General features: G+C 40.2%; 1 protein-coding gene across 6 annotated transcripts in view; it reads right to left on the bottom strand.

Moving 5' to 3' along the window:
- Positions 1-27407, bottom strand: part of MPP5 (membrane palmitoylated protein 5) — a 97356-nt gene extending 69949 nt beyond the window's left edge. For 3 of the 6 annotated variants that reach the window (XM_033187671.1, XM_033187673.1, XM_033187670.1), the window contains exon 1: positions 26335-26474. The gene's annotated coding sequence lies outside the window, so the exon portion shown is untranslated. Of the gene's footprint in view, positions 1-26334 lie in introns of all 6 variants that reach the window. The other 3 variants (XM_033187669.1, XM_033187668.1, XM_033187672.1) reach the window with 3 other exon arrangements.
- Positions 27408-27748: the final 341 nt, after the last annotated feature.

The raw sequence follows: 27748 nt of genomic DNA on the forward strand, positions 1-27748 counted from the left end.
GTAGAACACCCTAACAAGTCCTATAATAAAAGTCATTTCTAAAATGGTTTAGGTTTCTGAACGAACTACCTTCATTTATCATCCAGATAACTGCATTCCAAAGAAACAACTGGTATTTTCATAGCTTAAAAACTAACTGTATTTAGAATATACTATACCAGACAAAATTTGTAAGGAATGGAAGCAAAATCCCAATTTAAAAAATCTTCAAAGTAAAAACCCAGTAAGATTTCAAAGGGGAATAAAGAGTAACATATATTATAACTTAAAACCACATGAATCATCTGCCCTCATGGACAGAAAAAAAATAATATGATTCCTGACAATTCTGTTGGATATCAACAAGGCAGTATAATTAGCTTAGAAGATACATCTTTCTGAGGTGTAAACTTGAAGAGACTTACCAGCTTTTGCATTTCTGGCAAAAAGTATATATATAACACATCTGTAACTGAAAGATTTAGTTTACAAGTTCCTATTCTCAACCCATGATTCTAGGCCATACAATGGCTTTGGGATAAAAATTAAAACAAGGTAATATAGACAAAAGAGCTGGAAGAAAACACTGTTGCATTTACAATTTACTAACCATCTACTCTAAATCTACTCTATACTGTAACCAGAGTTGACCAGGAGAAAATGTAAGTGGAGTGGTCAATAAAGACCACTTTAATACTTTACACATGGCAGAATAAAGGGAAGCAGCAGAAGGAATGAAAAGTGATCACTTCAAACAATGGCTATTATAAAGAATGATTTCCCAGGATTTGGAGACCAGGAGCCAAATAGAATTCTAAAATACTAAGTATGTCAACTGAGTCTGGGAGAATTATGGAACCTTAAAATAGGAAAATGCATAGAATAAGGTCTCTGGATTCGAGGCGGGGATAGGGATAAGAGTTGGAAAAGAGACAATAAATTCTATGTTTCAATTATTGCATTTATACTGGGAGTTTTAGCAGGTTGTTAACTGCTAGACAGGACACAAAAGGGATAGGCTAGAAGGGCAAATTTATAAATAATTGATATATTCATATCTTACATTTGTAAAATGCTTTTATTTTTATAGCCTATTTCAAGTATATAACCTCATTTGATCTTTCCAATTGCCCTGAAAGGTAGACAGGTCAGATATCTGTTTTCCACATATGTAGGCACTGAAAGTTAAGTCACAGCTAGAAACAACAGAACATTAACTAAAATTCAGATGGGTAAATCCTAATGTGCATCCACAGTGCTGTGTTAGTTACATGTCTGGAAGATACCATGCTGACTACATGCTTCCTTCAAAATCACAAGATTTTTTTGCCTTTAAAATACGATCAGAGAAAATTTACCTCTTCCCTTCAATTGACTGCTTCATAAAATAAATTTTAACACAATCATTAATTTCACTGTTACATATGCTAACAGACTACAAGTTTATTGTAGTACCTGATTGTGGTAACAAGATATCTATTGCTCAAAGTACCTAGAAAACCTCAGTTTACCAAGCAGCAAAGGCAATCGAGTAGAGAAACGGTAGATATGTGTGTGAATTTTCCTACTACATAAGTAAAGTGATACCAACATTCCAGTTTCCTACAATAATATAACAAATTTTAATCTCTATTCTGCATTGCTCCAATTTCAGTATGTGCTGGCAAAGTGAGCCACATGTCATAACTTGAGAGACTGTTTCTAATAATATTAATTTATAGCTTAAAAATGAATATCCTAAAAATATAATAGACTAACTCCTGTTACACAAATTGGCTATCCTCCTGGGGTAAAATTTAAGTATTTTCAAAATCATAACTGTAATACCTCTATAAACATACTTATAACTATATCAACTCCCATCAATTCTACCTCTGTATCTCACATACACTCTTAGCTTCTCCCTTCTCATGCCACTACCTTAAATTATAATATACATTATTTCTTCCATGGGTTTTTCTATGAGCGTTTTAACTTTTCTATGAATTTCTCTCCAACCTCAGTCTTTCTAGTTGCCAATCATTTTACACAATATTGCCAGATTAACTTTCCTGAAGCACTCCTACCACCACAACAGTGTCCCTTTTCAAGTTTTGTCTTTTCTTTAAGCTATTGTTTACTGAGAATTTACCATGTACCATTCATTCAATACGCCAAGCACCTGACATACATTATCTCATTTAACCCTCACAACAGTCTCCTTGTTCAATTTTGTACCTTAACTTAGCAAAATAAATAACTTGTCCAATGTCAAAAGCTAAATGGCACAGCTAGGGCCTGGAGTCTGTTTGACATCAGGTCATTTTAACAACTATTCTGAAGAACACCTTAGCCTGACATTCATATGGCTCCACTTGACTTAGTCCTAGATTACTTTTTCCACTTTCTTTCTCCCTCCCCTGTCTTCTGAATCAAACTACTTGCTGTTTACCATAAAAGCCCTGCAATTTCCCACCTCCTTTGGGAAGTGCTCAAATTCCCAAAGGAAGTTTACTAATTTAATAGTCAACTCTCATAGCACTTACTTTGTGTACTGCTTATATTTTGTCATTAAACTTTGACATACTGCTTATATTTTTGACATCTTGTTTCTTATACCAAGAAAAAATCCACTCTTTAACTTTTTATCTGTTAAGATTTTCCTCTTCCATCAAGTATCCTATGAAATCTTAATTTTGCCTGCTCTCTCTCCTCTACAAACTACCCTTCTAGAGTACTTAATCTATGCCTTTGCTGTAGCATTTACTGTCTACCTTGAAATCAGAATGTTTATTAATTGCAAGCCCCGAGGCAGAGTGTGTAACTCATATTTGATGAGTTCGTAACATATAAAATAGATTGTGCTATATGCAAATATTTTTTGAATGAAAATCTTTTTAATTTTTTTGACCAAAGAATTACTTATTGGGAGAGAGGAAGGTTGTACCTTCTTACCATGAATGTCCTCCCATCCAAGTACTAACCAGGCCTGACCCTGCTTAGCTTCCAAAATCAGACAAGATCAGGCACAGTCAGGGTGGTATGGCCAAAGAGGAACGTCCTCATTCTTAATTTTACAAATACAGTTAAATCAATATGGATTGCTGGAAGATGGAGAGCTGGCGCTTAAACCTAAAATTCATCCTAAGAACAGAGTATCACTTATCAGAGAGATGCATAAGAGACTGTGTTCTGGTCATTCTTCTATTTAATACTTTCCTTTAAATAAATGAGGAAGAGTAATAGTTTCTGTTTAAATCTCTCTACTGGGGACAATGTTTCCAAGACTGGAAAAACTACAAATTCTGGTAGAATGAAGAAATAATAAACAGAAAGTTAAAGTAGAAGAACCTTCAGACAAATACATTTACAAAATACATATATTCTTTATTTATTTATTTTTTTCCTTAGATGGGATCTGCCTGTTACCTGGGCTGAAGTGCAGTAGCACAATCACAGCTCACAGCAGCCTCAAACTCTGGGGCTCAAGCAATCCTCCTGCTTCAGTCTCCCAAGTAGCTGGGACTACAGGTGCATGCCACCACGCCTGGCTAATTTTATTTTTTGCATAGATGGAGTCTTCCTATGTTGCCCAGGCTGGTCTCAAATTCCTGGGCAAAGGGATCCTCCTGCCTCAGCCTCTCAGGGCGCTAGGATTACAGGCATAAGTCGGCATGCATGCAAGCATTCATTTATTTATTTAGAGACAGTCTTGCTCTGTTGCCCAAGCTGGAGTGCAGTGGCTCAATCTTGGCTCACTGCAACCTCAGCCTCCTGAGTTCAAGCAATTCTCCTGCCTCAGCCTCCTGAGTAACTGGGATTACAGGCACCTGGCACCACACCTGACTAATTTTTTATATTTTTAGTAGAGATGGGGTTTCACCATGTTGGCCAGGATGGTCTCAAAGTCCTAACCTCAAGTGATCTGCCCGCCTTGGCCTCCCAAAGCGCTGGGATTACAGATGTGAGGCACTGCGCCTGGCTGATTTTAACACTGTCATAAATGGTACCCTGGATGTTCTATGTATGTAAATACAACATATACATATGCCCTATTTCTATACATGTATACCCTGTTTCTGTTTGCTATATTTTAATTTTTACTTTAGCCCATAGTGAAAGAAAGTAAAAAATAATAGCACTGTTTTTAAAGAGTTCAAGACCAGCCTGGGCAAGATAGTGAGACTCCACTTCTACATAAAGTACAAAATATAGGCAGTTGTGGTGGTGTGTGCCTATAGTCCCAGCTACTTGGGAGCCTTAGGCAGGAGGCTCTGAGAGCCCTGTACAGTGCTATTTATGTTCATATCAGAAACTCAATACCTGCTGCATTAGTTTTTTTTTTTTTTAAGACAAGGTCTCACTTTGTCACCCAGGCTGGAGTGCAGTGGCACAATTTGGCTCACTGCAACCTCAGCCTCCTGAGTTCAAGCAATTCTCCTGCCTCAGCCTCCTGAGTAACTGGGATTACAGGCACCTGGCACCACACCTGACTAATTTTTTATATTTTTAGTAGAGATGGGGTTTCACCATGTTGGCCAGGATGGTCTCAAAGTCCTAACCTCAAGTGATCTGCCCGCCTTGGCCTCCCAAAGCGCTGGGATTACAGATGTGAGGCACTGCGCCTGGCTGATTTTAACACTGTCATAAATGGTACCCTGGATGTTCTATGTATGTAAATACAACATATACATATGCCCTATTTCTATACATGTATACCCTGTTTCTGTTTGCTATATTTTAATTTTTACTTTAGCCCATAGTGAAAGAAAGTAAAAAATAATAGCACTGTTTTTAAAGAGTTCAAGACCAGCCTGGGCAAGATAGTGAGACTCCACTTCTACATAAAGTACAAAATATAGGCAGTTGTGGTGGTGTGTGCCTATAGTCCCAGCTACTTGGGAGCCTTAGGCAGGAGGCTCTGAGAGCCCTGTACAGTGCTATTTATGTTCATATCAGAAACTCAATACCTGCTGCATTAGTTTTTTTTTTTTTTAAGACAAGGTCTCACTTTGTCACCCAGGCTGGAGTGCAGTGGCACAATTTGGCTCACTGCAACCTCGACTTCCCAGGTTTAAGCAATTCTCCTGCCTCAAACCCCCAAGTAGCTGGAACTACAGGCACCTACCGCCACAGCCAGCTAAGTTTTTGTATTTGTGGTAGAGACGGGGTTTCATCACATTGCCCAGACTGGTCTCGAACTCCTGAGCTCATGCGATCCACCCGCCTTGGGCTCCCAAAGTGCTAGAATTACAGGTGTGAGCCACCGCGCCTGGCCTATTATCAAATTTTTATGGATGAATACCTTATCTTCTCAACTAGACTGCAAATATTCTACAGACTTCCAATCTACTGGTAGTGGCTCTGAGAACCCTGCACACTATCCTGCTATCTATGTATGCTCATATTAGAAACTCAGTATGTGCTGCATTAAATTTGAATATTTAAATGCTAGATAAGACAGGAAGAGAAAAACCACACCTACCTATTGCCAAATATTTAATAACTCAAGAGGAGAGAGATTTTTCCCAAATTCTTTAGTGACAATCAGGATTAAATAGTTAAGAAATGATGCAAATAATCACTACCTTGGTGACAGCAATGTTTTCATACGCTCCATATAAGGGGCCCCTAATATACAACTTTTGTGTTGCATAGGTGTTGTACGTATAGTAGTGTAACACAAAATTATGTGTGTATAATTTTTTAAAAAAAGCAAACAGTTCCATAAAACCTACTATGAAGAACAATTCAATGTCTCACCTCCTCTACGTGAGTTCTGCCTAGAGACCACTTTTAACTCTTTCAGTTTCTTAAACTTACCTTCATATTTCTAGTAACGTGTATAGAAATAGGATGTATGTTATACATACATACATATATACATATATAAAATACGTGTGTATGTTCTATATATACATACATGCCATTTCTTTTGTTTTTTTTTCAGTTATCTGCTGACCATTTATTATGGAAGATGAATATTTAGCTCTCTCTCATAGTACATTTCCCTCTCCCTACAAGTTGTGTCTCACTTTTTATTTAAATCACTAATATATCCTGTGAAAGCAAAGTAAGTATCAGGACCCCAAAATCACTAAGCCAAGTGGAAAAGTCAAGCTGGGAACTATGTCAGACAAACCTGTCTCCTGGTTTTTTCCTAAATAAGATAGCTACAAGGATAAAAAGCTACATACCTCCCTCACCATTTGCCCACAAGGAAATTCTTTGTGGATAAAGGATAAACAGAACTCAGTCATCCCTCTGAGGTTCACCTGAGACAAATGCGTATCTACTTCCTCTACCCTACTGTTTCTGTAAAAACGCAGATTCACTGGGCCAGACTAAACCACGTATTCAGTGAAAGACTGATCAAGGACTTGAAAGAATGCAACCATTTGTCTCTTACCTACTTATGACCCACGCTAACTCTTATCAACTGGAAGCCCCCGCCTCAAGTTGTTCCGCCTTCCCAGATCAAACCATGTCTCATGTCTCCCTAAAACGTATTAGAAAAAAGTTGTACCCCAATCACCTTGGGCACCTGTCGTCAGGACCTCCTGAGGCTGTGTCACAGGTGCATCTTTAGCCTTGGCAAAATAAACTTTCTAAATCGACTGAGACCTGTCAGATATCTTAGGTTCACAATCCCCACATTCTTTGGTAAAAGAATCAATATATTTTTTTAATGTATACATTCAAACAAATCAGGTAACCTATCAGTTTCAAGAGCGTGTGTGTGTGTGTGTGTGTGTGTGTGTGTGAATAGTTTCTGGAACCCTTCGTTCTCCTACTCTATGTTAGACTTTTTTCTTTCTGCCCACATCCACTCATCATCCTTCTCCATCAGCTCCATGTCCCAGAAGGCTGACTCTATAGGCTGCATTACCTATATTCTCTTGTCCTCCGGCTTCCAGTCGATGGAAATTAACCACTGGGGAAGAAGGAAAGATTGGATGGGTTCTGTATTCTTTCAGCTTCCTCTTATTGTTTAGCATAGGTTATGTTCCTCTAAGGTCACAATTCACATCAGGTGGCCCCACTTATACAGCTACAGCTCTGGTAAATTCCAGTATCAACTCCCTCTTGCTCCCTCAGTCCTAGGTTTAGTGGGCTTCTTGCTGTTAAGTCTTGGGGTGCTTCACCATCCCTGGTTAATTCACTTATCCCCGCCCACTTGAGAGCAGGCCTTTCATTAAACTCTCTTCCATTACCGGGGATGATTTTGCCATTGTTTCCTGCATGGAATCTGACAGAACCATGTTCCAACTCAACTCTCTAAATGTGTAGCACTTACAGCCATCATTATTCCTTCATCCTGACCCTGGAAAATTCCCCTCACCTCTCTCCTCTTTCTTCATCTACTCCCCTCTTCCTGCGAGTCCTCCAATAGCTTCCTGATAAAGGGTACAAGGAGGTAAATTTTCTGATACCTTGATTTACTTGGCACCAGGGCAGATTACATCCTCTTTGAGGACCACATATTCTTTTGCTTCTTTGCCTCCAACCTAAATTTCTCACAGCTTCTAATGACTTCTGGTTCTGCCTTTTTGTTGTTCTCCCCAAGGAAATATTTACAGTAAGAGTGACCCTTTTCTTCCAGTTAGAGTAGGGGAAAAAAACACCACGGCATAAATACATAAAAATTGCTACTTTGGTATAAGGGATTTTTTTTGTTTTTTTGGTATAAGGTTATGTGTATCTGTGTAAGTGAACAATGATGTCCGGTGTTGGGAACGACGCAGAAAAACAGACATTGTGGACTGCAGACTCTATAAAACAGTACAGTGTTTTGAAGCGTAATTTTGCATTATCTACCAAAATTTAAAAATAAACCTTTGGGCTGGGTGTGGTGGCTCATGCCTGTAATCCCAGCACTTTGGGAGGCCGAGGCAGGTGGATCAGTTGAGGTCAGGAGTTTGAGATCAGCCTGGCCAACATGGTGAAACCTCATCTCTACTGAAAATACAAAAATTAGCTGGGTGTGGTGGTGGGCACCTGTAATCTCAGCTGCTTGGGAGGCAGAGGCAGGAGAACTGCTGGAACCCAGGAGATGGAAGGTGCAGTGAGCTGAGATTGTGCCATTGCACTCCAGCCCGGGCCAACAACAGCAAGACTCTGTCTCAAAAATAAATAAATAAATAAATAAACAAATAAATAAATCTTTGATTTATCTATCCCTCTTCCAGAAATTTATCCTACACTATGTATTTCTATAAGGATGTCCACTGTCACATTATTTGTATGGGTAGAGTATCCCAAATCTAAATATTCAAAATTCAGAATGCTCTAAACTCCAAAAGTACAGTATGGGGGAGCCTAAATGCCCATCAGTAGAAAAACTGAATTGCAGTAAAATCCATATAATGGAATACTGTGAAGCTGTTAGAGTTACACTGTCAAACAAGAAAGATACTAGACACACGTGGATAGTGAGCACTTGAAATGTGGCTAGAGTAACTGAATTTTGAGTTTTATTTAATTTTAATTAATTTAAATTTAAAAACCTACTTGATCCATTATTAGAAAACTTGTACATATTTTTGGAACAATTTGGGTATGTGAAACTACTTTTTCAGCTGTAAACTCAATAAAATCTAAATACAGTTCAAGTATTTCTAATGAAAATTTATTCTAATTGAGACACATCATGAGTATAAAATATATAATGAATTTCAAAGATTCAGTATTAAAAAAAGATGTAGGCCAGGCCGGTGGCTCACGCCTGTAATCCCAGCATTTTGGGAGGCTGAAGCAGGCAGATCATTTGAGGTCAGGAGTTTGATATCAGCTTGGCCAACATGGTGAAACCCTGTCTGTACTAAAATACAAAATTTAGTCAGGTGTGGTGGTGCATGCCTGTAATCCCAGCTACTTCGGAAGCTAAGGCACGAGAAACGCTTGAATCTGGGAGGCAAAGGTTGCAATGAGCCAAGATCATACCACTGCATTCCAGCCTGGGCAACAGAGCAAGATTCCATCTCAAAAAACAAACAAACAAAAAAAAAAAAAACAAGAAAAAAGGATGTAAAGTATCTCATTTATTTATATTTACTACACGTTGAAATGGTAATAATTTTGATATATATTTATTGTATTAAATAAAATACACCATTAAAATGAATTTCAGTTTCTTTTTACCTTTTTTTAATACATAATACCCAGATTAGTTTCATCTTTTTACTTTTTAATGTGACTACTAGAGCATGAAGCTCTTTATGAACTGAAATGAAGCAAAGGCAAGTGAAAAAAGCAAGCTTCAGAGCAGTGTTTATATGCCACACCATTTTTACAAATATACATAGAAGATATGTTTATAAAATTATTAACAAAATATTCAGAAGAATATATACAATATTGTATATATTCAACTAATATCTCTGATAAATGAGGATAATAGACCAAATAGTCCCTACTTACCACTTCTGTACTGTTTGGATATCTTACAAAATATTCACACAAAAAAAGTATGTGTTGCTTTTATAATTGAGGAAAAGACACAAAGATACCACTTTTCTGAAAACAAACAAATATCGAAACTTTAAATTACAATTACTTCTTAAAGTCTGTGGAAAACAGCAGCAGTTGGCCGGGCGCAGAGGCTCACAACTGTCTGTAATCCCAGCACTTTGGGAGGCCAAAGCAGGTGGATCACTTGAGGTCAGGAGTTCCAGAACAGCCTGGCCAACATGGTGAAACCCCATCTCTACTAAAAACACAAAATTAGACGGGCATGGGGCAGATGCCTGCAATCCCAGCTGCTAGGGAGGCTCAGGCAGGGGAATCATTTCAATCCTGGGGGGTGGGGGCAGAGGTTGCAGTGAGCCCAGATTGCGCTGTTGCACTATAGCCTGGGTGACAGAGCGAGTTTTGTTGTTTCTCAAAAACAAAACAAAACAAAACAAAACAAAACAAAACAAAAAAGCAGGAACAAAACTCTTTCAAGAGTTCCAGAACCTTTAAACAAAGAAAAGTAATCAAAGTGTCATCTCTTAAGCCCTAAACAATTTCATAAGCAGTGCAACAATAAAATAAGAATTTCTAAATAAATCACTTATGCGATCATTAGGGTCATGACTCTTTTTCTCTACCACAAATATAAAATGTATATTACATTTTTAATTTAAATATGTAAGAAAGCAATTTACCAAAGGAATAGAAGCATTAATTATATGAAAAATTCCAAAAGGGACCGCTAACACTTTAAAATATAATGTCAGGTTCATGACTCTGATTGTATTTATTCTTTCATCATGTAAATAACTAACAATGACACACTCTCAAAGAATCCTAATTACCAGATTCACATGGCTATTGCTTTGCTCTCAATGTACTCCATGTAGATTTTCTCCATTCCCTTTAATCAATTACCTTCCCTGAAAAACGTGTCTGAAGTGGCAGGCTTCTAAAAAAGCATTGTAAGAGATTCGAACCTCCTTTTTTTTTTTTTTTGAGACAGAGTCTCACTCTGTCACCAGGCTGGAGTACAGTAGCATGATCTCAGCTCACTGCAACCTGCGCCTCCCAGGTTCACGCCATTCTCCTGCCTCAGCCTCCTGAGTAGCTGGGACTACAGGTGTGCGCCACCACACCCAGCTAATTTTTGTATTTTTAGTAGAGACGGGGGTTTCACCATGTTGGCCAGGATGGTCTTGATCTCTTGACCTCGTGATTTGCCCACCTCGGCCTCCCAAAGTCCTGGGATTACAGACATGAGCCACTGCGCCTGGCCACAGATTCCAACTTCTAACTTCAAGTGATATACAGCTTACTAGAGAAAAAAGTATATTCCAAAGGTTAGCAAATTAGTAGATGATTACCTCTATCTAGATTGCTTATTGGTATGCAAATCAAAAACACTGGCCATTAAAGGTGGGAGGAGGGGGACAGTCTGCTTGTCACTGAAGAAATACCAAATAACCATTTCAGAGTTATCAAAACTTATAAGGACTCATATCTGGTGCTATCTATAAATTAAACTGAAGCAGTGACAATAGAGAGTACTTCAGGACAAGTAAGACTGTATCAGTAGAAAAGGAAAACAGAAAAATCTGATAAGAAAGGAAGGCTAATGAGAATATAAATGTCAACAGGTTTAGAGTACAATTAACTTTTATTATTTTAGTACTGCTGACTGAGGGTATGAGTAATGCTCTGATTTTGACCAGACAGTCTTACAAGGGAGGAAAGCATATGAGGATATTCTTAGAAATAAGAAATAAGAATAAAAGGTCAATCTATAAGGTAACTATATTGTAAATCTAACAGAAAAAAGTTAACTAAGCTAAAACTATCTTTTCATTCAACAAGGCAAGTACCGGCTTGGTACCAAAAATCTGGATAGCCACTGTCAAGAAAAAGGCTGCTGAGGCAGAGTCCTTATCCTTAAGAAACTTAAAATCTAGTATAGATATCATATAAGTAAACAAATAAAAAACCAATACAGTGCTATTTGGTAAATGCCACACTAGAACTGTAGAAAATGTCACAGGAGTTACTTGTAGAAGAAGAGCATCCTAAGAAAACTTGTAAAGGAGGGAAAGAATATAAGGCCCAAGAAAGACACGAAAGACATACATTACTCAAAATGAAAAAACAAAACAAAACAAAATATTAACACAAACACACTGACATCAGTAAAAGTAAACAAATGCTCTATTCAAGCCCAAGATTTTGAATCACCATAATGAAAATGAACTCTAGAAACGATATCCTTTTTTTTTTTTTTTCTTTTTGAGACAGCATCTCACTGTTGCCCAGACTGAAGAGCAGCAGCACAATCATGGCTCACCATAGCCTTGATTTCCTGGGCTTAGGTAAGCCTCCCACCTCAGCCTCCCAAGTAGCTGGGAGTACAGGAATGCACACCCAGCTAATTTTTTTGTATTTTTTGTAGGTACAGGGTCCCACTATGTTGTCCAGGAGGGTCTGGAACTCCTGGGCTCAAGCAGTCCTCTTGCCTCGGTCTCCCAAAGTGCTAGGATTACAGGCGTAAGCTGCTGCGCCTGGCCTATGTCATTTTTTTTTTTAAAGCTTATTTAAAAATGTGTAGTGAAAACAACCTACTGAAAAACACCCCAGAGTAATTCTTGAGTTCAAATAGAGAAACTGATAAAGCTGAACAGAATTTAATCTCACTACATAAGTAAACTGTTTAGGACAACAAATTGTTTTCTCCCATTTGACTTTCACTATTATTTCAGAGATTAGAAAGCTGACCTCAACATACAATTATAATTACTCATCATTAACTCAGACTACAACAACCAGGTCATACAACTCCTATCTCTTATCTTAACATTGAAAGAGTGCTTAATACTGTATATACTAACACTATGCCTACCATTCTTGATGTACCATCTCAATCCTCAAAATAAAACCTACTGAATTAAGCACTAACACCATCCCCATTCTGCAAATAAGGAATCAGGCTTTGATAAGTTAAGTTGTTCATTGTCACACACAAGTTAAGAGAGTATTTCTGCAGACATCTGACTCTATAATCCGTAAAAGTACACTAAGTCAGTGATAGTACTGTAACTGCACTGTAAAGCCTGTCAGTATGTGCCTATGGAAAAACAAGAAAAAGCCATCAGCAAATTAATACATTTATGGTTATGTCTTTGTAGAAAAAGCTAATCAAGAACATGCGAAAGTGTTATATTTCCTTCCAGTAAACACATTTATGTCCAACCTAGAATAAATGAAATTGTGTTTCAAATGTCAAATTATCTGTTTATGGGAGATGACTAGAATAGAACAGTCTCTAATATTTAGCTCACAGCAAGACTAAAGTTTAAACAAATAAATGATAAAAGTACAAACTGAAACCAAGCATCTAATATGTGTCATTCCGAGCTTTTTTTTACTCTCAACACTGCTGATAACAAATGTGTGGGTCTTTTCCTCACACCAATTCTCTGGACACCGACTGGGTGTCCTACAGTTCAATTCCATTCTGATGCTATCTACCTGGAGTTAGAATCAGATCCCACAAGTTAATGGCTCAGTCCCAAAAGACTGCCCCAACTTCAGATGCCAACCACAAGTTTTGGGCCTCCCGTACTTCAGACCACCGAAATATTCATCAGGGGTTCCCACGACTTCCCTCCTCAGGTTCAATAGTTTGCTAGAGGCTGAGCACGGTGGCTCACTCCCATCATACCAGCACTTTGGGAGGTCAAGGCTGGAGGATCGCTGGAGACCAGGAGTTTAAGACCGGCCTGGGCAGCTCAGCAAGACCTCATCTGTACAAAAAATAAAAATAAAATTAGCTGGGTATGGTGGTGCACGCCTATTTGAGCCCAGGAGTTGAAGGTTGCAGTGAGCTATGATTGTGCCACTGCACTCCAGCCTGGGTGACAGAGCAAGACTCTTCCTGTCTCTAAAAAAAACAAAAAATAAATAAATAAAAATTATTTGCTTGAATGGCCCCAGAACTCAGAAAGGCACTTTACTTACTAGTACTGGTTTATTATAAAGGATACAACTCAGGAATAGCCAAATAGAAGAGATGCAAAGAGCAAGGTTTAGGGGCATGGGGTGGAGCTTCTCCAGTCAAACCAGCTTCCCTGCACCTTGAAATATTCACCAACCAGAATCTCTCCAAACACTGTCATTTAGGAGTTTCATTAGATGGGCATGATTAAATTACTGGCCACTAGTGACTGGCTATCTCTAGCCCCTCTTTGCCTTCCCAGAGGTTGAAGGTGGGGCCCCATGCCTTGGTCTTTCTGGCAACTAGCCCACTAACCTGAAGCTATCTAGGGGCCTGCCAAGAGTTGACTCACTGAAACAAAAGACGCTCTTATCACCCTCATTCAAACAAAAGACTCTCTTATCACTTCCATGCTTTAGAAAATTCCAAGGGATTTAGAAGCTCTAGGTCAGTTGTCAGGGACAAAGACCAAATATATATTTCTTATTGTATCACAGCCATATTAAGGGCTGAGATACTAAGACAAAAAGATACAACCCCCTACGCTACCCTTAAGGAACTTATTTACAATTTATAGGCTCAAAGTTCTTCACTTTAACTCAACTACTTTTTTTTTTTTGACACAGGTTCTCATTCTGTTGACCAGGCTGGAGTGTAATGCTGCCATCATGGTTCACTGCAGCCTCAACTCCCAGGCTCAAGAAATCCTCTCACTTTAGCCTCCCGAGTAGCTGGGACTACAGGTGCACACCACCACGTCCAGCTAATTTTTGTGTTTTTTGTAGAAACAGGGTCCCACTATGTTGCCCAGGTTGGTCTCAAACTCCTGGGTTCAAGCAGTCCTCTTGTCTCGGCCTCCCAAAATATTGGGATTTCAGGAATGAGGCACTGTGCCCAGGCTCATGTACATTTTTAAACACTAGGTAAAGTAAAAAATGGCTTTCATGGAAAAGTTTCTGGGCCGGGCATGGTGGCTCAAGCTTGTAATCCCAGCACTTTGGGAGGCCAAGGCGGGTGGATCACGAGGTCAGGAGATCAAGACCATCCTGGCTAACATGGTGAAACCTTGTCAATACTAAAAATACAAAAAACTAGCCGGGCAAGGTGGCGGGCGCCTGTAGTCCCAGCTACTCGGAGGCTGAGGCGGGAGAATGGTGTGAACCCGGGAGGCGGAGCTTGCAGTGAACCGAGATCACGCCACTGCACTCCAGCCTGGGCGACACAGCAAGACTCCGTCTCAAAAAAAAAAAAAAAAAAAAAAAGAAAAGTTTCTAATCTTACCAAAAAGACAATGTTAAGTTTTAAGGCAGGCTTATAGACAAAGCAGAAAAGCCAAGGGCTTTGGGATCAAATAAATTAATTCAAATCCTTTCTATCACTTATAATAGGACTATGGATAAAATATTTAATCTCTCTGAGCCTCTATTTCCTCATCTGTAAAAAGGAAAATGCTGACAAAGAACTTGAAATGTAGTTGTTAATATTTAAGAAATACACTCAAAGGATAAGCATACAGCATAACACATTAAGAGACATAGCAAGGGATACAATTCTGGATAAGAGGTGAAAGCAGAAAGCATTGTGATTTGGTCAAACGAACTATCAATCTTGCTATAAATTTTAAGTATAAAAGGATAAGATATAAAATATAGAAGGATAAGATTCCTTTAAGATGCGTACAAAAACTATGAAATTTATTTTCATTAACTCTAAGTATGTACTGATTACACTTATGCAAATCATTATTGCGAAAAACATTTGCAGGTCATTTATATAGTCGATGAATCACCTGGATCAGAAACTTGTACCTGGGGTTCATGACCTTTCCATGAATCCATGCATATTGTAGTAACAGTGTGTGTGTTTCAGAGGAAGGGCCCAGATGACTATCAGAGTCACAAAACAACCTGTTGAATACTGGAATTTTTTGTTTAATATTAGACAGTTAAATCTGCATGTCCAGTGCACATAAACTGGAGTTTATACAGTTTTCAATGTGAGGCAGTGTGATTTCCAATACTAAGACAGAAGAACCACTGTTGAATGCGTAACTTATTTACTTCCAGATTTTTTTGGTCAGTAAATATTTAAGTGTCTAGTACTTCCGAGCATAAATGAACATCAAACAGTAGTCACACCCCTCAATAACTTACAGATGAGTTACAAAAAAGAATAAATTGTTAATGCATACTTTTCTAAAATTTTAAGAACTAAAACTTAATTGCCAATAGGAGGGTATGGAACGTTCCTAGAGGAAGGAAGCGTGGGTGGACAAGCTGAATTTTAAATGAAATTATGAACACAGCCCCTTGGAGAAGGGTTACTTTAGTCTATCTACATCAGTGGTTTTCAAGTTGTAGGATGTGACCCATTTGTGTGCCATACAAGGGCTCTAGTGAATCTCAACCAACTTCATAAAAATAGAACAGCTTTATTTTGCTAGAAACTCAGAAAAAAGACTTTCTGAAGCTTTACTTACATTTCAAACATAACATAAAAATGAGTCTCTAAATATGGATACTCTTTAAGTACAACCAAGTCCTAGCAGAGCACCTAGCTCACTACATTCATAGAAGCAGTCAATCATGTTAAATGAATGCAGTTTTAAAGGCACTTCTAAAACACACAAGCAAAATACAGAATGCCTACTTCTTACAGCAAAGCAAAATAATGTATTTTAAGTGATATTCTCAATCCTTTTCTGTGACAATGTAAAATTCTCAAAATACAATATTTTGACACAAAATCCTCAACTGTTTGGGTGAAGCTTCTCAAATTGTGAAGCCAATTATGATTTATATCAAAAAAGCGTAACTCAAAAGATAACTATAAACACATAATTAAAATTTTTAATATTTGGATGTATTAGATAATACTACAAACTAAAAAACCTGACTCTCCTTAATTATTTCACATATGTTGGTTTGTGACAAAGCACTGTGCAGTCTTGAAACAAAAAGTGAGTAAGTGAATATGTATTAAATATCTGCTATGTGTTAGACATTTTGCTAGGTGCTTTCCATATCTTATCTTAATTTTTTCAATCATCTTTCAAAGTGGCTACATGTCATAGGCAAGAAAAGTGAGGTCTGGCCTAGAATTACAGCATGAAATAAATACCCCAAGGCTCCCTCTACTACAATACTACAATTACTGTCATTTCTCCTACTGATTTTTTGCCTTAAAACATTGGTATGAGGCCAAGCATGGTGGCTCACGCCTGTAATCCCAGCACTTTGGGAGGCCGAGATGGGCAAATCACCTGAGGTCAGGAGTTCAAGACCAGCCTGGCCAACATGGTGAAACCCTGTCTCCACAAAAATACAAAAATTAGCCAGGCATGATGGCAGGTGCCCGTAATCCCAGCTACTCGGGAGGCTGAGGCGGGAAAATCACTTGAACCCGGGAGGTAGAGGTTGCAATGAGTCGAGATAATGCCTGGGCAACAGAGTGAGACTCGGTCTCAAAAAAAAAAAAAAAAAAAAAAATTGGTATGTAGGCCAGGTGAGGTGGCTCATGCCTGTAATCCCAGCACTTCACGAGGCCAACTTGAGAGGATCACTTGAGTCAAGGAGTTCGAGATCAGCCTGAGCAACATAGTGAGACCCCCATCTCTATTTCAAAAAAATAAAATAAAAATGTTGGCATGTAAACTAAGACCAGAGGTCAAATCAGGCACACCTTATTTTTATAAGTAAAGTTTTATTGGAAAAGTCATGCTCATTTGTTTGGCTACCTCTGCCACTCTAACAACAGAACTCAGTACTTGCAACAGAGACAATATGGCCCATGAAGCTGAAATATTTACAGAGTTATTGACCCCCGCCTTAAAGAAGCAAAACGCCAAGAACTCTTGAGGCCTCAAAATTTCAACGTCTTTGAGGGTCTTTGAGACTATCAACTGAAGAAAAAACTATAAAATTATATGAGACAGCCAAATTGTTTTAATTTGTATAATGTTATATCATAATTAGCCCAATTTATAAAAACAACAAAATTAAAAAGCTTGATTATGAAGCTACTGTTTCATAATTAAGCTGTTTTCTGGTCAGATGTAGTGACACACAAGTAATCCCAATGACTTGGGAGGCGGAAGTAGGAGAGTTACTTGAGCCTAGGAGTTTGAGGCTGCAGTGAGGTATGATCACACCACTGTACTCCAGCTTGGGTGACAGGGCAAGATCCCATCTCTAAATAAATTAATTAACTAAAATAAAAAATAAACTGTCTCTGTAGCTTGAATTGATGGAGGAAAAAATCTCACAATTCAAAATATATTTAATGAGCATGCACCCACATTTCTCATGAAGGAACATATTCAATTCAAAACAAAATGGCACCTGGCTTTTTCTTACTAGCATTTCGTTTTTTATTTCACTTCACACTTTTTGATTTAATGCATTTACTGAGCCAAGTGTGACTGGCATGCGTCTATAGTCCCAGTTAGTGAGGAGACTGAGGCAAGAGGATCACTTCTGCCTTCTTTAAAAAAAAAATATTCACTGAAATCATTCTACTCTGTACTCTAAGCTGAACATTTATGTGATTAACCAAGAGTCTATATTTGATTGTCTGGTATGAGGAAGGAGTTTTCTTTTTTTTTCTTTTTTTTTGAGACAGAGTCTCGCTGTCACCCAGGCTGGAGCACAGTGGCGTCATCTCGGCGCACTGCAAGCTCCGCCTCCCGGGTTCCCACCATTCTCCTGCCTCGGCCTCCTGAGTAGCTGGGACTACTGGCACCTACCACCACGCCTGGCTAATTTTTTTGTATTTTTAGTAGAGACGGGGTTTCACCGTGTTAGCCAGGATTGTCTCCATCTCCTGACCTCCTGATCCGCCCACCTCGGATTCCCAAAGTGCTGGGATTACAGGAGTGAGCCACAGCGCCCAGCCTGTTTTTTGTTTTTTTGTTTTTCTGAGACAGAGTCTCGCTCTGTCGCCCAGGCTGGAGTGCAGGGGCGCGATCTCAGCTCACCGCAAGCTCTGCCTCCCAGGTTCACGCCATTCTCCTGCCTCAGCCTCCCGTGTAGCTGGGACTACAGGCGCCCGGCACCACGCCCGGCTAATTTTTTGTATTTTTAGTAGAGACGGGGTTTCACCATGTTAGCCAGGATGATCTCGATCTCCTGATTTCGTGATCCACCCGTCTCGGCCTCCCAAAGTGCTGGGATTACAGGCGTGAGCCACTGCGCCCGGACGACTCTTTTTTTTTTTTTAACTTCATGGTTTTCATTCTAAGCAAAAACCTCCAAATCATATCATTTTATCTTCATTCAAAATACAATTCACTATCCAAATCCATTTATTCATTCATTCATTCACTCGTCTAGCTCTGTCACCCAGGCTGGTCTTGAACTGAGCTCATGCAATCCTCCCCTCTCAGCCTCCTGAGTAGCTGAGATGAGAGGCGCAAACCACCATGCCTAGCTTCTCCAAGTCCATTTAAACAACTTATCTAAACTACCCAGAAGAGGAATGTTTGGTTACAGTGACACAAATAACATTTTCTTTATTAGTAATTTTCAAAACACTTTTTTTAGAGACCAGGTCTCACTGTGTTGCCTGGGCTGTTCAAAGGTGTGATCAGAGAGCACTGCAGCCACCTGGGCTCAAGTAATTCTCTCATTTCAGCCTCCTGAATAGCTGGGACTACAGTATGAACCACCACACCCAGCTCTCATTTAGTAATTTTAAATAAGAGTCCTCCAGTATACAAACTCTAGAATAAATCAAGAAAATTTAAGACCTACTAAAATGTAAAATGTAGGTAACTGTTAATGAATACCTTGACTCTACCGACTTCATTATTTTAGTTCACAAAATCTTATATTTGGTTTCTTTTTTTTTTTTTTTTTTAAAGAGATCTTGTTATGTTGCTCAGGCTGGACTCAAACTGTCCTCCCACCTCAGCCTCCCAATTGGATGGGGCTATAGGCACGTGACATTGTTCCGTCTTCATTTTTAAGAATAAATGTTAATGTATATTAGTTTTAAAAAGTCCAAAATTATTTTTCTTTAAAATAACCCGAATTAGTCCCAGAAATATGCAAACATGGTTCAACATTTGAAAAATCAGTGTAACTCACCATATTAACAGATTAAAGAAAAAAAGTTCACACAATCATCTCAATATATGCAGAAAAGGCAGATGATAAAATTCAACATTCATTCATGATTTAAAAAACAAACCCTCAGTAACCTAGGAACAGAAGAAAACTTCCTTAACCTCCTTAAGAGAACGCACAAAATGACCTACAGCTAATATCGTGTTTTAAAGGTGAAAGACTGAATACTTTTCTTTTTTTTTTTTTTTAATTTTTTTTTTTTTTTGAGATGGAGTCTCGCTATGTCGCCCAGGCTGGAGTGCAGTGGCGCCACCTCGGCTCACTACAAGCTCCGCCTCCTGGGTTCACGCCATTCTCCTGCCTCAGCCTCCCCAGTAGCTGGGACTACAGGCGCCCGCCACCATGCCCAGCTAATTTTTTGTATTTTTTTCTTTTTTTCAGTAGAGACGGGGTTTCACTGTGTTAGCCAGGATGGTCTCGATCTCCTGACCTCCTGATCCGCCCGCCTTGGCCAAGTGAGTGAGAGGCCAGGCACTGTGACTCGTGCCTGTAATCCCAGCACTTTGGGAGGCTGTGGTGGGCGGATTGCTTCCGCCCAGGAGTTCCAGACCAGCCTGGGCAACATGGCGAAGCCCTGTCTCTACTAAATACACAAAAAATTAGCTGGACATGGTGGCACTTGCTGGGGGTCCCAGCTACTCAAGAGGCTGGGATGGGAGAATCAACTGAGCCCAGAAAGTTGAGGCTGCCGTGAGCCGTGTTGCGCCACTACACTTTAGCCTGGGGATAGAGTGAGACCCTATCTTTAAAAAAAAAAAAAAGTGAACAAGATAAAGATGCTACTTCTCACCTCTCCTATTCGACATCTCAGTGGAAGTCCTAGCCAAGCCAATACAGTAAGTTAAGGAAAAGAAATAAAAGGCATACAGACTAGAAGAAAAGAAAAGTTTTGAACACGACTGTCTACTTAGAAAATTCTAAAAAAAATTATTAAAATAAAAAAGCTTCTAGAACAAGGGAGTTTAGCAAAAAGTCAGGATACAAAGTCAATATACAAAAATTAATTTCTATATACTATCAGTGATCAATTGGAATCTGATTTTTTAAAATTACCATTTACAACAGGACCAAAAAATTAAAATAATTAGGTATAGACTTAATAAAGTATTTGAAAGATCTGCACATTGAAAACTATAATACTCACATAAATGGAGAGAAACAGCATGTTCATAGATTAGAAGACTCAAATTATTAAGATGTCAATTATATTCAGGTTGATCTCTAAATTAAACACAATCTCCATCAAAATCCCAACAGAACAAATAAATTAGCAAGAAGATGATTCTAAATATTATACAGAAAGGCAAAGGAACTAAAAATAGCCATAACAATTTTGAAAAAGAATACAGTTGGAAGAGTCACATTACCTAATGTGAAGACTTATTTTAAAGCTATAGTAGGACAGGGGCAGTGGCTCATGCCTGTAATCCCAGCACTTTGGGAAGCCGGGGCAGGTGGATCACAAGGTTAGGAGATCAAGACCATCCTGGCCAACATGGTGAAACCCTGCCTCTACTAAAAATACAAAAATTAGCTGGGCGTGGTAGTGCATGCTTGTAATACCAGCTACTTGGGAGGCTGAGGTGGGCGGTAGGAGAATTGCTTGAACCCAGGAGGCGGACATTGCAGTGAGCCGAGATCGTGCCACCGGACTCCAGCCTGGCGATAGAGCAAGACTCCATCTCAAAAAAAAAAAAAAAAAAAAAGGCTATAGTAGGCCAGGCGCGGTGGCTAACCCCTGTAATCCTAGCACTTTTGGAGGTTGAGGTGGGAGGATCCCTTGTGCTCAGATGCTCAAGACCAGCTTGGGCAACATAGGGAGATCTTGTCTCTACAAAAAAATTTTAAAAATTGGCCTGGTATGGTGGCATACACCTATAGTATCAGTCACTGGGGAAAGGGGAGGATGGCTTGAGTCCAGGAGGTTGAGGCTGCAGTGAGCCATATTCACACCACTGTATTCCAGCCTGGGTGACAGAGTGAGACCCTGTCTCAAAAATTTTTTAAATAATACAGCCTGGGCAACATAGCCAAGACCTCATCTCTACAAATAATTTTAAAACTTAGCCAAGTGTGGTAGCACGCCTGTGGTCCCAGCTAATTGGGAGGATCGCTTGAACCTGGGAGGCCAATGCTGCAGTGAGCAGAGATCACTGCACTCCAGCCTGAGCGACAGAGAGAGACCCTGTCTCTAAATAAAAAATAAAAAGGATAGACAAAATAGATCAACTGAACAGTCCATAAACAAATCCGAACAAATGTAGTCAAATAGTTTTTGACAAAGAGACAAGGGGAATTCAATGGGAAAAAGATCATGTTTTCAACAAATGGTCATGGAACAACTGGACAAATAAATGAAACTCAACCTGTACTTCTCTCATTTTATATGAAAATAAACTCAAAATGGAACATAGATCTAAAAATAAAATTACAATATAAAACTTGGGGAAAAAAATAGCAGAAAGACCTCTCTGACCTTGGACTGAGCAAAGAGTTCTTAGATACAATATTCAAATTTTAAAAATTAGTAATTTGGACTTTCTCAAAATTGAAAACTTCTGTACTTCAAAAGTAATGAAGTATAAAAGTTATGAGGATGAAAAGGCAAGCCAGAGTGGAAGAAAACCTTCGTAAATCACCTATCTGACAAAAGATAAGGGACTATAAAGAACTTTTGGGGCAGTGGTTCATGCCTGTAATCCCAACACTTTGGGAGGCTGAGGCAGGACAATCACTTGAGCCCAGGAGTTCTGAGACCAGCCTGGGAAACACAGTGAGACTCCATCCCTAAAAAAAAAAAAAAAAAAAAAAAGGAAAAAAGAATAAGATAATAATAAATTCAGCTATAACAATCCAATTTAAAAATGGGCAAAAGCTTCAGACACTTTATCAAAGATAAACAGATGGCAAATAAGTACATGAAAAGATGCTCAACATCCTCAGTCATGGGGGAAATGCAAAGAAAAATCCCAACGAGATACTATTAAAATGGCTAAACCTAAAGACTGACCATACCAAGAGCTGACAGGAATGTAAAGCAACTGGACCTCTCATATATTGCTGGTGGAATGCAAAGTGGTTCAGCCACTTCAAGCACAGCTTGACAGTGTATTAGTTTCCTATGCCAATGTAACAAATTGCCACAAATTTAGTGGCTTAAAACAACAGAAATTATTTTACAGTCCTACACGTTAGAAGTCTGACATATGTCTCCCCTGGCTAAAATTACTGGCAGGGCTGCTTTCTTTTCTGGAGGCTCTAAAGAGTAATCCATTTCCTAGCCTCTTCAAGATTCTAGAGACCACTCATATTCCTTATTTGTGGCCTGCTCTCCTCCATCTTCAAAGCCAGCAACTTTGCACTTCTCTGACCATTGTTACATCTTTGTTTCTGACTCTACTCTTCTGCCTCTCTCTTTCCTTTTTTTAAAGATTCTGTGATACATTGGGACCACCTGAATAATCCACAATAATCTCCCTAAAGTCATCTAATTAGCAACCTTAATTTGCCTTTGCCATGTAAGCAAACACATTCACAGGTTCCAGGGACTAGAATATCTTTGAAAACCTTTATTCTGTCTACCACAGATAGGTCTTTTTTTTCATTTTAAGATAAAAGTAGGCTATACCTACCACATTCCATTTACTTAAGAGAAACAAAAACTTAGGTTTACACAAAAACCTATTTGCAAAGATTTACAGCAACCTCAGTCACAAAAACCTGAAAACAACTCAAATGTCCTTCAACTGGTGAATGGATAGGTGATGGAACTGTTCTTTACCTTGATTGTGCTAGTTGCACAGCTCTCTTAGTTGGAATTGCACAATGAAAAGAGTTAATTTCATTTCATGTAAATTAAATATTTTTTAAAGAAAGGAAGCAATTATATCACTTCTCATCCATCAGATTAGCAAAAATTTTTAAATCTTACAATGCCAATTGTGGGCAAGGACATGAAGCCACTGTCACTCATACTGTTTGCAGGAATGTAAATGGCTACAGCATTAAAAAGGATAATTTGGCTGTAGCTAGTAATGTTGAAAACGCATATCAATCTATTATCAGCAATTCCACTTATAGGTAGGTATACATACATTCTAGGAAAGCCTCCATATATGTGCTCAAGGAGACATGCACAAAGATATTCATTAAACATTGTCTTAAATATTAGAAAACTGAAAACTCTTCAGTAAGGAAATGAATTGCAGTTAGTGGTTACTAAAAAAGAAAAGGGAAAAAATGCATGACAGAAAGAATCAACCCTGCCTGTTAAGTGATTTGGAGAAGGCAACTTATTGGTTTAACAATAAGACATCCTGAGAAGAGCACTGAACTTAGAATATGGAGACAAGCATTTTAGCATACATGTAGTTCCAAGTCTGCCACTAACTAGCAGTCAGACTACGGATTACTTAACTCCTTCAAGCCTCACTGTCTTTTTCGTGGAAAATGAAGAGGTTAAGATTACTTCCAACTCAACGATTCTATGATTCAGTAAGTATATGACCAAAAATTATAAAGGCCGGGCGTGGAGGCTCACGCCTGTAATCCCAGCACTTTGGGAGGCAGAGGCGGGCGGATCATGAGGTCAGGAAATCGAGATCATCCTGGCTAACACGGTGAAACCCCGTCTCTACTTAAAAAAAAAAACAAAAAAAAACAAAAAATTAGGCGGGCGTAATGGCGTGGGCCTGTAGTCCCAGCTACTCAGGAGGCTGAGGCAGGAGAAAGGCCTGAACCCCGGAGGCGGAGCTTCCAGTGAGTTGGGATCGCGCCACTGCACTATAGCCTGGGTGGCAGAATGAGATATATATATATACGTGTGTGTGTGTGTGTGTATGTGTGTGTGTGTATATATATATATTCTGGTGGGGGCCCACACCTGTAATCCCAGCACTTCGGGAGGCCGAGGCGGGTGGATCACCTGAGGTCAGAAGTTCGAGGCCAGCCTGGCCAACAGGTGAAACCCCGTCGCTACTAAAATACAAAAATTAGCCGGGTGTGGTGGCAGGCACCTGTAGTCCCAGCTACTTGGAAGGCTGAGGCAGAAGAATCACTTGAACCCGGGAGGTGGAGACTGCAGTGAACCAAGATCGCACCACTGCACTCCAGCCTGGGCAACAGCGAGACTCTGTCTCACAAAAAAAAAAAAAAAGAAAGAAAAGAAAATTATATTGTAAAGCACACATGTCAAGATACTATTTTTTCTAGACACTCTGAAATCAGAAAATACCAGAGAAACAGGGCATCTCAGTATAACCTATTACATTGATCAAGTTTCTTGGAATGTGTGATAAAATTTTATTTTTTAAATTTTTTCCATGACAGCCCTCAGGAGATCCTGAAACCATGTACCCCTGTGATGAGATTTTTAATCGAAATCATAATTCAAGATCATGTAAAAGCTAAATCCACTGCACTGACTTGGGTCACCCTCAGGAAGAACTTACATATTCTCTCCCGTTTTAACATTCTAAAACAAGTTAATGTTAATCAATCCACCTTAACTTGTCAAGTTCAAGTCCGTCTAGCCAAAAGTAATTCAGGTACATGGTAAAATTTACTCGATTTTTAAAGATTAAATAATGAATTGCTTTTCCTACTTTTGCCTGTTTTATCTATAAATCTCTTACATTATAATTTAATAGCTCATCCTACTACAAATAGAAAGCCTATAAAACCTATCCACAATACGCTATGTCCACAGGGATCTAGTAAAAAAAAGTCAGTAGTTCTTAATTCAAGGAAGCTTATTTAATAAGTTTCATTACCACCAATACTTTAAAGACACCAATAACCAACACGTCATTTGTTCCTACTGCAGAATTTAACAGGTTATTAACTTCTGGTAAAATCCAAAGCATAATTAGTAAACTATCATTAAAACATGATATTGCTTTTTTAAAAAATCGTAAATATTAACACCTTTCACTGTGTCAGTCAAATCAAAATTTCAAAATTTTTGTTCCACTGACTTTCCGAATCTAAATTTTTACTATTCTAAGCAAGTTTGGAGACAAAACAAACACTCCATACTACATCTAAAAACTTCCCAATCAGATTTTAATTTTAGCATAAACTGCCAAGAAAAACCTTTCGACCGAAACCTACATTCCGTACACATTACTGTACGTCAATCAACAGAAGGTGAGTTATGATCATTGGAAAGTTACATAATTTACTACAAAGATCGTTTAAAGCAACCTTCATTAAACGTAGAAGACAACAATGTACAGGCTCCAAAGTTCAACGTGCAACCTTAAATTATCAGAAACCATCAACAAAATTAGGCTTTTCTTTAAAACTGGTCACAAGGAAGCAGGAACTGTTTGCCTGTTTAAGAACGCAATGGGCAGCAGAATACCAGCAGCTGAGTCAGGCAGAGGAACGCTGACTACATTCTGACTTCTAAAGGAAAGCGTTCCCTCGCCGGATTCCCAGACCCGGCCGGGGGGAGTCCCGCGCGTCGCGACCTCGGGGCGGGAGCGCAGGGGGCAGACGACTCCCCGCCGCGCCCCCTGCACCTCGGGCCCGGCTGGCTGTGGCCCGCGCCAAGGTGCATGCCCAGCCAAGGAGAAGGAGCGGGCACCGCGCAGGCAGCGCTGCTCCGAGGGACAAAGGTTGGGCTCACACCCTCCACGGCCGAAGCAGCCGCGCCTGAGGAAGCCCGCCTGGCGGCCCGGGGTCTCCCGCTGGCCAGAGTTTAAGGGGCGTGTGGGGGAAGGGGAGCCCGGCCGCCCCTCCCCCGCCGCGCTCCCGGGGACCTGTTGATTAAGATCTCCACAGCCCAGCCGCCGCCGATCCACCTCTTACCTCCGCGCCTCGGCTCCGCGGAGCCTCCAGCCCCGGCCGCTCCTAAGCACTGCAGAAGCGACAGCTCTCCGGCGGCCCTTAAAATACCGGATAAAGAATCCAGAAACTCCCGACTCCCCACCTCAGAATCCTTAGTCCCCGCCCCCCCCCCACCGCCAACCTCCTCCGTCGCCGCCGTCGCAGCCGCAGCCGCCAGCAACTCCACTTCTAGACCGCGCGAGACCGGCCCCTGCGGCCACCGCGAGACCGCGCACGCGCCCCCGGGACTCTGGCGCAGCGGGCGCGCGGATCCCAGTCCCACCCCGCCCGTGAGAGGCTGGCGCGGCTCGCCCAATCCCGAGCCGGCGCGGAGAGAGCGCCCGGTCATTGGTTCTCTCCACAGCTCCCGCCGGGTGCGCGCAGCCGCGCGCTTCTAAGTCTAAAACCCGGACTGCTAGGAGGTGGCTGTCCCTGTGGCGCTGCTTCGGGGTTTGGCCCGCGGGCTGTGTGGGGACGCGAGGCTTCCCTGGGTTTCTACATCCCTTGGCTCTTCTGTCTCTGGATGACGGCTCCTGAAGAAAATCCGAGTCCTCCTGAAGAGATTCCTCATGTCCTGTCAAGTTAGTCACACAATCTAACTTTTCTTTTTTAAAAAAAAAAAATGACGTAAACACCTGGATGTGTGCAGTGTCCCGCAGAAGACTCCAGAAAGCCACCAGCAGCACTGACTTCTGAAAACCAGAAAGCAAGAATGGCAAGGACTAGAACTATTTCCCAGAAGTCTCCCGAAGGGACAGAGAGTTACGCAGACCAGCCCATGCCCCGGGCATGGCTGGCGCCCTCGGGACCTGGATGTGCCACCCTTGGAATGGGGCAGGGCTCTGGCGGGTGCGGGCGGAAGTCAGAGCAGATTGGAGTACGTTCTAAGGAGAAATACCAGCAAATGTGTCTCGACACTTGCAATAAAAGCCCTCGGATGGTCTCTGTCTTGACAGTAGCTTCCGAGGAAGCCCATCCCACCTTTGAACCCTTGCAAGGTTTGTTAATCGACCTCTCCTTCTATGAGGCCAAAATATGCTTATGACTCCAGCCCAGGTGCACGGTTTCCCCCAGGGGCGCAGTCCTCCCTCAAAGCCTTCGTATATGCCATTTCCATTTCTCTCAGTTTTCCTCATTTTGTCCCACCGTGTTTTTCCATCTTGCAATGTCCTCAGGTCCTGACTTTCAAGTTCTTTCGCATTCTTCCCCATTACGCTACTCTGGACAGCCTATGGATTGTTAGTGTCCCTCACTAAGGACACTGTGATGCTCTGAACGAAGCAAACCGTTGTTCCTGGTGGTGAAGATCTTTAGGGATGCCTACCCTTCCTAGATTTGTTATCCTTCTCAAATCTGATAAGCATTCTGTCCAAGTGTTTAATAAGACAGAGCTGAG

The sequence above is a fragment of the Trachypithecus francoisi genome, unplaced genomic scaffold (genome assembly GCF_009764315.1).
Source record: "Trachypithecus francoisi isolate TF-2019V2 unplaced genomic scaffold, Tfra_2.0 Lachesis_group3, whole genome shotgun sequence".
Classification (NCBI taxonomy): domain Eukaryota; kingdom Metazoa; phylum Chordata; class Mammalia; order Primates; family Cercopithecidae; genus Trachypithecus; species Trachypithecus francoisi.